General features: G+C 35.5%; 1 protein-coding gene across 3 annotated transcripts in view; it reads right to left on the bottom strand.

The window, feature by feature from the left end:
* ROBO1 (roundabout guidance receptor 1) overlaps positions 1 to 13,166 on the bottom strand; it is a 988,403-nt gene that overhangs the window by 205,192 nt on the left and 770,045 nt on the right. The window lies entirely within an intron of this gene.

Raw genomic sequence — 13,166 nt, 5'->3', positions numbered from 1 at the left:
AGTTGGACCTCCCGCAAGGGGTCCCAGATTGGAGAGGGTGAGGCTGGGCTGAGGGACACACACCCCCGTGCACCAATTTCGTGCACCAGGCCTCTAGTTTACTATAACACCCTAAACTGCATAAGGAGAAAATCTAGGATTATCTCTCTGTTTCTGATTCTGTTGCTACCCTGAATCAAGAAAAAGTGCTTCAAGTACCTTCTGTGCACAAACTCTGCAATTGGCACTGAGGGAAAAAGGTGTCCAGGACAGGCAGCGGTGAGCTGTTCAGATCTGGGGGAAGCGTTCTCCCCACACCCTAGGAACTAGATATTAGATACTTCAAGAAGACCATGGGCAGATGACCTGTTACACATTCCACCATACATATCACAATACAAGTTTCCTCTTAAAGAATCAACATTCCCACTGTTTAAAAAGTATTCCTGCCTTCCTTATTTGGGTCCAGTTTAATAAGTCTATGCAAAATTACAAGGAGGCCAAGGAAAAAGGGAATAAATAAAAGGAGAGGTGTCCATGTTGTTGTTTATGCTTACGAAACATGTAAATACTTTCCAGTGGTTGAAAGTTAATGTTTACCAATTTGGTAGAATGCGCTTTGTCCCTGCACAATAGTCCATTTGTTAACAGTGACGTATTTATCTGGCCTTTCCTGTTCCTAGGAAAAAATTATGTCAATTTTCCCTTAGATTGCCTTCCTATTCTGTCACACAAATTATTTCATGAAACATGAATCCAAATGTTCTGTTCTTTTTCAATTTCCTTTCACCACAAATTCCAGAGTTCTGCATTTCATGGCTTTTCAGTAACAATTCAGTCTTTTTATTCTAAGAGCAAAACACAATACTGCTGTCTTCAATCAAGCAACTTTTGACATGTCTTCAATCGTGAAGATTCAGGCTTTTGTGTTAAAAGAAAACTTTTAAAGATAATTACAGTCATTTAAAATACGATTTTGATTTTGCTGATGCATTCTCCACTCTAGGGTCCTCATGTCTACATTTCCCATCAGTTGCTGCCTGGCTTTTGCTCCTTACTTTTCAATGCAACACAATTACTACATATACAGAAAATGTCACGCCTTAAAGATTTCTCATTAGACAAGCAAATATTTATAACATACTGAAGTATCAAGAAATTTTAAGATAACAATATCCTATGTCTTTTCCCTCATGAAATAATTCAAAGCAAACAAATTTAAAAAACTATAAAATTATCCATATAAAGTAAATGCCAGAAAGAATGTCATTCCCTTTAAGTCGTCATCCAGGCAATGCACTTCTGCAAAATGATGGGGTCTATAAAGACCTCTGAGGTCTGGCCCTGCCTACATTTCCAACCCAAACTCACACCATCTCCCCTAGTTTGAATATGAATAGCTCTTTCCTGCCTCTAGAATTTTAAACATCTACAGGGAACATTCAGCTCCAGTCATTTATCTGCCTAATCTGTAGGTGCCCTTTATTTCTCAGATATTTTTAACCTCCATAGAGACTTTTTCCCTGCCATATAAATACAAAGTAGATCCCACCAGCACTGTCTCTCTAATTATTCCTTCTTCCCCTCACAAGCTTCCTCACAATATGCATGCATGCGGATCTTAATGATGGCATGTGTGGCTATGAGACCAGGAAGTATTTGTTTTTTGCATTATCAGGTACCCATCATCTAACACACTTAGTGACTCCCCAATTAATATTCATCAACTAATGGATACATGAGTAACAATTTTTATTCAAAACTTTGGCATAAAGATCTGCGTATTTATTATTCATTGAGATTAATGAGAGACATGACTTGCTGATTCCTTGAGGCTGCATTACACTAGCTTTTCAGGAGCACAAACTAGAAATTATTGGCTTTAGTTTCCTTTTCCTAGAATAGTGTTTGGCATACTGTAGGAACATAAAAAAGGTTGTAGCATTAAGTAAATCAATGAGCATATGATAGTTTCCAAATTTTCACATTAGTCAGTGGCAGGGAGTATATCATATTCTCAATGCTTTTTATCTTCCAGGCTCTAAAAACATTAAATTTGATTTTGAGATTTCTTTTACTGTTTGATTAAATAAAGTCAATATAAAATATCGAGTTAGGATGGATTCATTGTTTGTGGTTTTTTGCATTATTCAAAGCAGATTGCAAAACTTTCCTGGATTTTGAACAAAATATGCTTGTTAAGCTAAATGTCAAATGTTGGCTTAAGACCCTACTTGGAACTATCATTTATAATAACGGAAGCCAGGATGTGATAGAAGCCAGGATATAATAGTAAGTTATGAAAAAACAAGCTGGAATCAAATAAATCTACAGTCAAATCCTAATTTTGCTACCTGAAAAATACATGACTTTGGGCAAATTATTTAGACTCCCAAGGAAGACTCCTTTTCATAAATCACTTAATAGGGATAATTGTACTCATATTTGTGTAGAGATTGAAAAAGCCTAAATTAAACAAATAATGTGATGGTGCATATACACATGCAATCAGTAACTTCCTAATACAGGATAGCTACACTAATACAAATTACATTATTAATTATTGTTTTATTGGGATATGTGTTTAAATTCCCTAATCTGTTATTCTGTCCCCTTTACTTCTGTTTATGCACCTACTACGTAGGACTTGTTCCATCTCAGAAATTAGTTTCTATTCTTTCACAAAGAGATTCCTATTATCAAAATCCTGCATCTGGCTTTTTTCACTCTCCTAAAATTTCTTTCTGAATAACCCATCCCTCCCCCCCCCCCAATAAAACTCAAGTTGATCCCATTTAAGGCTATCATTCTTACAAGACAATGGTGTTTCTTCAAATATATACACAACTAATTTGTTCCAAATAACTGTCTTTAATACAGGTAAATATTTTATAAATAGCAGACTCATGTGGTTTGCATTCATACTTAGAGAGGCAGTTCCAACACTATAAAACTGCTAGCCTAATAGGAAGCACAAGAGTATGCAAAGAAAGCCAAACCAGTTTGATGCAGCAGAAAACATGCCCTGTAGAGAATGGGTCTTTGGCCAGGTGATATTACGCATCAAATGAGACCTGATTTAGAATAGCTGAAGTCAAAAAGGAAAGAGTGTCCTCAAGCAATACATGTGAATAGCGCAGCTGGTGACAAGTTGACCAAATTTTTCCTCAGCAGAGGCACTAGAAATGCCCTAGCCCCAACAGAAGTTTTAAGACAGCCAAATATGTCTTTCTTCAAAGGGAAACACTCATAAAGATTTATGCCATCAGTTATCTGGAAAGCAAGGAGAGCAGCAAAATACATTGTCAGCTGTTGATTCTTTTCTGTCCCTTAAATCAAATCATTATGAACAAAGATACTGGGTACTTGTACCCCTAGAATGTGTCATTTTCAACATCAGATGTTTAACAGAGACCCTACATTATAAAAATGCATTATGTACATGTCAGCCCTGTTTCTAATTCAAAAGACTGTAGCTTCATGTAAATCCAATTTGGATATCAACTGCAAAAGTGATATTCTCTCTGGGACAATCATCTCATATAAAATGTGCTGATACTGCTCAATTTCAGTGCCTTAATTAAATATGTCATATCCCAAGGATTTTTATTAAATAGAAGGAGTGATGAGAAGTGAGGTTTCCACAAAGATCACGTTGCTGTAGCTGTTATTGGAAATAAACATTCTACATTAAAAAATGCTTACCATCTTGGACATCAAAAAAATCTCAGAATCAGCATACCCATGTCGCTGTTTGTAGTACAGTCACATAGCTGTAACATTTTCTATTTTCCCTCATCAGTTCCCAGTCAGCTGTAATTCATTAAGAAGTTGTTCAAGCCAAATCAAATTTTCCAGAAACTGCATCATCTGACATAAAGGAACTCTGCTTTGGTAATAGATTCAGAAAAGACTAGCTAGTTTTTAAGCATTACTCCTTTAATCTCATGTAATCCTGCAACGCATAAACAATGCACAATTTATTTTCTACAATAATCAGTGTGCATGAGCCATTATTGCTTCAAGGAACTTTATGGTTATTGGACAATATAAAAATGTCTTTCTAAAAATGATTTTCACTGTAATTTGCCTAATTTTGAAACAATAATATGCTATACTATGCTATGATTTTGGGACTGAAATAAACAGTTTTTGAGGAAAGCTGATTGCCTTTATGCCATTTCAACATCAATGGAAAAAAATCTGAGGTTGCTAGAGATTGATCAGAGAGGCATAAGCATGTGTTTAGTGTCATAGTTGAGAGATGGTTGCATAAGAAATTCATCTTTCACCACAACCCTATCGGAATCAGTGTAAGAGCTGAGGTTGAGAATGGAGACCATTTGAAATCCGTACTTCTTAGACACCATGTTCCACTGAATTGTTTCAAGTGTTACTAAAGGACTAAAGATATCTACAGTGGCTCTAGTTCTCCAATTCCTACTTCAATCAAAGCAGTTCTGTTATAGTCCTCAAGTTTGACATATTCCTCTCTCATACAACCTATGCATTCACGCATTATATCTTGATATCCTCAAATTGTTCTCTGTATTGTGAGAACCTTCAACTGAAGTAATGATATGTGACACAACCTGATAGCTGGCATTTTAAACTTGGCAGTTGTTGCCATGTTTTTCTGGACAGTAATTTTATCTATATTTATATGATTATGTGTGTGTATGTACTAACACATAATTTTACTCTTATTTTGTAAAAATAAAGAAAAAAATAAAAATAATAAAACGCTGACATTAGTAATACGCATTGGCCTCAAATATAATTATAAATCAAAACTGGACATATAGAAAGTGTTCATTTTAACTTCAACTGAATACTTCAATGGAAATATTTCACTTGGGTAGGAAAATATAAAATAAAGGAACATGTATGAATTGTAAAAATAATATTGTCAAATATTATATTTAAACAGTAAGATATAATTAGAAATTACATGTTTTAGCTATTTTTGGACTGGAACTTCTTGCCTTACTACACGTAAGACTATTATTCACATTTTCCATTGAGAGTATAAAGTATATGGCCTAACTTTCTACACCATAATACTTGATTTCTGAGGCATCAAAATGTTACCAATGACATATCTTTTCCAATATCCTGAAGTAATAATTAAGAAATCTGAAGTCCAGAAAGTTAAAAAGACTAATCTAAGAAATTATTATAAGCTCACGAAGCAGGTGGCAGTGGTCTTTCTATTACTTCACAATCTATAATTGTGAATCATGTCCTTCTAGGGTGTAGGTTCTCCAAAGAAAGAAAACTGGTATGTGGTATGGTGTGGTGTGGTGTGTATGGGGGGGGGGGGGGGGAGGAGGAGGAGGAGGGGGGGGAGAGAGAGAGAGAGAGAGAGAGAGAGAGAGAGAGAGAGAGAGAGAGAGAGACGGAGATTGGGATTTTAAGGAACTGGTGAGAGAGAGAGAGAGAGAGAGAGAGAGAGAGAGAGAGAGAGAGAGAGATTGGGATTTTAAGGAACTGGTGAGAGAGAGAGAGAGAGAGAGAGAGAGAGAGAGAGAGAGAGAGAGAGAGAGATTGGGATTTTAAGGAACTGGTGAGAGAGAGAGAGAGAGAGAGAGAGAGAGAGAGAGAGAGAGGGAGAGAGATTGGGATTTTAAGGAACTGGTCCATGCAATTGTGGGGGCTGCAACTCTGAAATCTGTGAGGGGGCTGCAGGCTGGGACCATGGAAGAGCTGACGTTGCAGCTAAAGTCCAAGCAGTTGGAGGAAGATTTCCCTCTATCTCAGGGCACCTCAATCTTTTTCATTCAAGGCTTTACAGCTGATTTGATGAGACACACCCACATACATTATGGAGGGAAATCTGATTTACTAAAAGTCTACTAATTTCAATGTTAATCTCATTTTAAAATTACTTTCACAGTAACATTTAGAGGGATGTTTGACCAAATATGTGGGAACCAGGGCATAACCAAATTGGCTCATAAAATTAACCGTCAAATGGTGCTAAAATATTCAATTTACAAAATAAACAAAACCAGATGCTATCAACATTTTGATACACAAACACCCAAGGGTTTAAATTAAATCCAAAGTCTGTAGTTAGATTATTTTGCTTCCTATCCAGAGAAGTTTAAGTATAGGAAGTTGGAAGGTAGGCTAGCTTATCCAATAGCTAAAAAATCTGGCTGCAATATAAATTTTACTCATTCTTTTCAGCATAATATTAATTTTCTCCAAGTTGACTTTCATTGATATTGCATTTTTCAGGTTCATGTTATGAATATTTGGTCGTCCAGAATGTAATTTTATCTTTTCTAGAAAGCCAATTTTTTAGCAAGCTCCAGAGAATTTCCAATAGGGCAAAAGGTGGTCCGTGAAACTGATTGCCTGCTAGAATATATTAATTTATTACTGTAGTATTCATTTGAAAATATTTGTTTAATGACCTAAGAAAATGTTGCATAGATCCAAGAATAAAAACAATAATTTACTGGTGGACAAGTTTCATGCAACCATACTAACCCTAAAACAAATTATTCCATCATGTACACATGGGGAGGGAAAGATAGGTACATGAATTTAATTACAAATAAATTATAATTTTATTTAAATCCTAAAATACAGTATCACATGACTTTAATCACTGGGAGTATATAAAAATCATAGAATATAGCAATTTTAAAGGTACCTCAGAATATTTCTAAACTATATTCCTCATTTTCTAGATGAGCAAACTATTGCCCTTGACAAAGGTCAAACAGCTTGTTAGGCATGAACCATGTCAGAAAACTTGGTATCTTGTGTTTTTCTTCCACTCTAATAGGTGGCTTCCCAGTGGGAAAGCTCTTTATCCACGATTACATCAATCAAGTTTGTAGAACTACCTAGTAACAAGCACGCAATCTGGTAATTTACCAACTAACTAACTATAAAAAAAGAACTCCCATATATTCTCAAAACAAGCTTTTTTAATGAGAAAAATAATGTGAAATATTTATCAAGGAAACACTAGGTCATAAAACTGCATTAAGGAAACTTCAATTACATGAGAGCCAGGTGCCATGTAAGGAATCATTTGCTAGGAAAGACATGAATATTCTGGTGTATTTAAGTAGTATAATGATACTATAAATTTAGCTTCCAGATACAATATGCTGAATAAAAAATTTGCAATTATATTGTATAATTCCCTTTTAAACAAACCTAAAAGAAACTTAGAACTGTATCTGAAATAGTGTCCTCAATAAATACTTGATAGGGTTTAAGGTTGGAAAAGATTTTATAGTATAGTTATAATAACACTAGTCATTTTCAAAAGCCAATGTAATTCTTAACATATCCAGAAAAACAAACAATGGCTCCCTCACTACAAGTAGCATCATTCAAAATCTAAGTGGACAAGTCAGGATTAACTGTGTTATTCTGGTCTTAGATCTTTTTGTGTGTCTAGTCCATTTTTTATGTCCTCAAAACATCTTTATAGCAGGTAATAAGAGTTAAGTGTTTGCATGCCTCCCCCAACATGAAGAGAGATCTGTGATAACATGAATATGGCCATGTCATCAGCAGCTAATGATTTTCCTAAGGTAGCCCTTAGATTTGGGCCTGTTTTCACCATTTAAAAAGACCCTAATGTCCCTCTTGAGACAAGAAGAGGGCTGCAGATAAGAGCAGTTCTAACTTCCTCTGAGAGGGAGAGATGCCATTTAACAGTTGATTGTGTGACTTGTGTCTTTGTATAAATAAGGGTCAAGGGATTACTTGCATTAACATATTTCATGATGGAAATATCAGTTTTCATTATTGGAATGTTTGAATGTCCTTTTCCTGAGTATGTAAGAATCATAAAAAATATTAACTGTAAAGTAAAAAATTAATTAGCAGCATGAATACACACAAAGTTAGGGGTAGATTTCACATTTTTTTCTAAAATTTTCATAGACTTGGTCTAGGTGTATAAAATAAAGGTGATACAAATCCAAATGTAGACTTGTTTAATCACCAGCCAATCCCCATTAAAAGTCTAAAAAACAAGTCCACCCATGGTGCAGACAAGACTCAGTCAGACATCCATTTCTATTTTTCTTTCTAAGTATATCTCATTTATCTCTTGGTCCTTGTTAAATGATTAAAATGTCTGCCCATACATTTCTCAGCCTCAGATTATAACAGAACAATAACCCACTACAATATCTGAGGACTTCACTCCTGGTACTGCTGTCATCCTGAAATTGCTGATACAGCTATGCTACTTCATGTTTTTAACATGTATTTTGCATATTGCTATGGTGGGAGAAACCTTGGAGATTATAATCCATATTTTCAGATTAAAAAATGAAGGGCATTGGCCTAGTGGCATAGTTGGTTGGATCTTTGTCCCATACTCTATTCCTGATCAGTTCACATACCTGGATTGTGGGTTCGATCCCTGGTCAGAGTGGGTACAAGAGGCAGCTGATTAATACTTATCTGTCTGTCTCTCTCTTTAAAAAAAAAAAAAAAAAATCAATAAAATACATTCTTGGGTGAAGATTAAAAAATAAATAAGAAGTAGGCCCAGATAGAATGACTTATTCAATCTCTCTTTTAATTAAAAAGGGCAACAGGAATAGAAACCAGGTTCTCAGGAATTTCTGGCAGAAAGTTTCAGAATATAAATCTAGAAATATATTTTGAATGTGACTGGAATATTTACTGATTGAAGCTATCCTACAACTCCTTCTTTGGCAAACCTGGATTCTAATTTTAAAGCCATATTCTTGACAAAGTACTTCTAAGACACATGGGCAACTCTGATTATAAACAATAATAATGACTTCTACCACTTTGGTAACACAAATAGCAAAGCTAACTCATCTCATAAATGGTATTAAAAGTTCTTCTATAAATATGTAGATAGATGGATGAAAACATTTTGCAAATATGTTTTTAAATATTTATTTTTATTATTTAAAAATTATTTTTATTGATTTTAGATAGGAAGGGAGAGGGATAGAGAGAGGTAGAAACATCAATGATGAGAGAGAATCATTGATCAGCTGCCTCCTGCATGCCCCATACTGGGGATTGAGTCTGCAACCCAGGTATGTGCCCTTGGCCAGAATTGAACCTGGGACTCTTCAGTCCACAGGCCAACTCTCTATCCACTGAGCTAAACTGGCTAGAGCTTTTAATATTTATTTTAATGTGATTGCATGTAAAAGGAGAATTTTAATGACTTTATCTCTAGTCTGCTATTTCTCAGTATTTCCTATTACATTTTAAAAATGTTAAAAAATACACTACACAAATGTACAATTGTGTACAGTATATAGAGCAGTCAACCGATTGTTCTACTCAACAGAAAGTGACTACTAGGCATTATTTTATTTTTTTAATATTTTTAAATAAATATAATTGATGTACAAAGAAACTGACCATGTTTAATATACAAGATTTGATGACTTTGGGCACATGCATACACCCATGAAATCATTACCACAATCAAGTAATAATCATATCCATCACTTTCAAAAGTTTCTTCCTACCCCTTTGATGTTGTTTTCTTGTGGTAAGAACAATTAACATGAAATCTTCCCTTTTAATAAACGTTTAAGTAAGTCATACTGAATTGTTAACTACAGGCACTATGTTGTACAACAGATTTCTAGAACTTCCTCTCATCTTATATCACTGAAACTTCACACCTGATGAACAACTCCTCACTTGCCCTTCTCCCCAGTACACATGTGTCAAACACAAGGCCCGCGGGCCAAATCCAGCCCGCCAGGCCTTGCAATGTGGCCCTCACCGCGCTGTCATCACTGCACTCCGCTGTCAGTGTATGACATTGTCAGTTTATGACTGTTCAGTAAACCATTCGGCCCGCGATTTAGGCTGGATTTTAGATTTTGGCCCCTTCTCTGATTGAGTTCGACACCCCTACCCCAGTACCTGACAAGCACCATTCTATAGAACTCTGTTCCAATAAGTGTGAGTATGTTAGATACTTCATGTAAGTAGAATCAGGCAATATTTGTCATTCAGTGCCTGGCTTATTTCACTTAACATAATGTTCTCCAGAAATTCACCATTCAGATTCACTCACTAAGCATGTGTGGTGTGTCTGGGGATAAGTGAGGCAGGTGATGAGAAAAGAAACTGGTGAACTATTGATAATGTTTAGTAGTGGATACATGAAAGTTAATTATAATATTTTTCTGCCTTTGAGGTTGTTACACATTTTCAAAAAGTTACTAATCACTCACTGAACCTCATCCATCCTTTCAATCAGTTGAAATATATTTTTTCCATTTAATAGCTCATAAATAATCCAACGTTAGATACTTCTTAATTTGATGGTCTCCCTTAGTAACCTTTCTCCACAGTCCTTTTTTCTCTCTAAACTCAAAATATTTTCTTTGATTTATCCTTTGTTCTTTTGTGTAAACACAGATATTTATGCAGGTGCATATATGCCCCACCTTTAAAGCAGACTTCAGCCAAAATTAGTCAGCAACAGAGATCTCAGTTTATCTTGCTCCTTCTCCTTTATTCAGAGAAGGGCTAACCTCATGGATTATCTGGCATCTGGCTTCTAAATAATGATTTTTTGAGGATAAATGATTCAGTCATGCTTTCGTTCTCTCATTTATTCAACTAATGTTTGTTGAATATGAAATAAAGGCTAACATTGTACTGGGTATACAAAGAAAAATAGAACACAATTTACATCTTTTTCTCTCAATATTAGGTAGCAAGTCAATAATGGATTCTTTAATATTCCTGAAGCCGAAAAGAGGGATACCCAAGGCATTTAGATGAACTGGAAGGTTAGGCAGAAAAAACATCTTGGAGGAAGTACTTTCTTAGAATAAAAAATAAATACATAGATGGAAAGAGGCACTTCAGGGACAGAGCATAATCCAAAGAGAAGCATAAAACAAACAAGGTAGTGTATTCAGAGAACTATTATTGACAGTAAACTTCTAGTGCAGGATGGTTGGAGATGGGCTGGAGATCTAGCAGGAGCAAGATAACAAAAAGCTTCCTATCGCATGTGAAGGACGTGGACTTTATCCTGTTGGTAATTAGAAACCAAATGTTTAAACAAGTAAATGATGTGATCAGATTTCCATTCTAGATAGATCACGGTGGCCACTCTACACAGGATTGATTTCAAAGGGAGATCAGTGAAAGCACTTTTATAATTGTCCAGATGAAAGAGCATAAGGGCTTAATGTAGTGCAGTAGAAAATAATAAAGAAATGAAATTGTTTTAAAAGTTAATTCATAAATTAAACAGTGTTTCATATCTAATTAGATGTGGGGAATGAGACAAGGAGTTTAGTGAAGGGAAAGCATAGGATTACAATTAATTGAGTGTGTGTGTTTTTTTTAGTTTAGTTTACCAGGTAAACTGATTGTGCCAATAAATAATATAGGACATGATCTCATCTAGGGGAAATGGTAAACAGTATAGACTGATAAAAAAGAACAGACCCAAAGATAAGGAGCCATGGGTCAGACTGTTGGACCTCAAAGGGAGGGTGGGGATAAAAGGGAGAGATCAACCAAAGGACTTATGTGCACACATAAGAGCCTAACCAGTGGTCAAGGACAATAGGGGGGAGGGGGCATGAGTAGGGGTGGGGTGGGGGATTGGAATGGGGCTTGAGGACAAATATTGATACCTTAATCAATAAATAAATAATAAAAACAAAAATTTAATAAAATAAAATATTAGAGGAAAAAAGATGACCAATTATACAAATTATTTCAGTTAGGAATTTTTCTAATTTTTTTCTTTATTAATTAAGGTATTGCACATATGTTCTTATCCCCCTATTACCTTCTACCCCCGCCCCGGCTCATGCCCTCACCACCACCACCCCGTGTCTGTGTCCATTGGTTATGCTTATATGCATGTATATAAGTCCTTTGGTTGATCTCTCCGTTTTCCTCCCAACCTCACCTAGCTTCCCCTTTGAGGTTTGAAGGTCTGATTGATGCTTCTCTTCTTAGTATTGTTTTGTGTGATAAGACCTAGTACTGGACCTGGTGTACAGACAATGTTCCATACATGCTACCTATGATGTAGGAACTTATGGTGAATAAGCAGGAAATGACCATAGGCAGGTGGCTGTAAAATTTCTGAGAGAATCTGGAAAGGTCTGAAAGAAGATTTGAAAGCTTATCCTAAATAAGCTGAACCAGAAAGAGTATGTAAAAATATCTATAATAATAAAAGTGCAATGTGCTAATTAGACCCAACATCCTTCTGGACATCATTCCAGATATCCTTCCAGACAAAGCTGGGGCTGGAGTGAAGCCAGGGTCCTGGATGCCTGCCAGCAGCCTGAGGGATAGCAGCCCTCATCCAGGATGCCACAGGGAAGCAGGTGCCGGTAGTCAGGGGAAGGAAGGCCTACTCTTGCACAAATTTTTGTGCATTGGGCTTCTAGTTAGTACACAAAGGAAAACAAAACAACAGGTTTAGTTCAGATCTTTGGGAAACACCAATTCTGAAGTAAGCAGAGAGAAGGAACAGTAAGATAATATTAGAGGATGAAATGAAATAGAATCCAAGGAAATAATATTACAAAAATGCAAAATAAAGTGAGATCCATTAAGATGATTGAAATACGATCACATATGCTTGTATATAGGATGGCATTAGTGAACTAATTAAGAAGAGTCACAATGAAGTGATGGTAATGGAAACCAGATTATAGGAGTTTTTACTGACAATGGAAGGCTAATAACTAGAAATAGTTAGGGTAAACCAAACTTTCAAAAAATCTTAATAAAAGAAGAGAGAGTGTGGCGAGAACAGATCACATGGTTTAGAGATATATTTTGTAGTGGAGGTAGTGATCCTGAAAGTGAAGACATTTAACAGGAGATGAGAATCTGAAGTGATAGAAAAACGGAATAACTCGACAGAGTTGAGGACCAGAGGAAGGACAAGATGAAACTGTGTGAGGAAGGCAAATGAATGTGAAAAGGACACAAAAATAAAGTGAGTTTTTCATATTTGATTATTTGAAGTATACCTCCAATACTTCCACAGTCATATCATAAGCTCCAATTTTTATTATTTTCATTATCAAGGTATTTAAACTATTTCATGATCAAAATTATTAATATGTAGACAAGTTAATTTATTTGAAAAATATAAGCCAAGTATTAAAAGGCAAAATTATTAAATCTATTCATATTTTTCTTTATCA

The sequence above is a fragment of the Pipistrellus hanaki genome (assembly GCF_964339955.1).
Source record: "Pipistrellus hanaki genome assembly, chromosome: 2".
NCBI classification, from domain to species: domain Eukaryota; kingdom Metazoa; phylum Chordata; class Mammalia; order Chiroptera; family Vespertilionidae; genus Pipistrellus; species Pipistrellus hanaki.
Note: the sequence above shows the minus strand (reverse complement) of the source record. Positions and strands in the feature narration are given on the sequence as shown.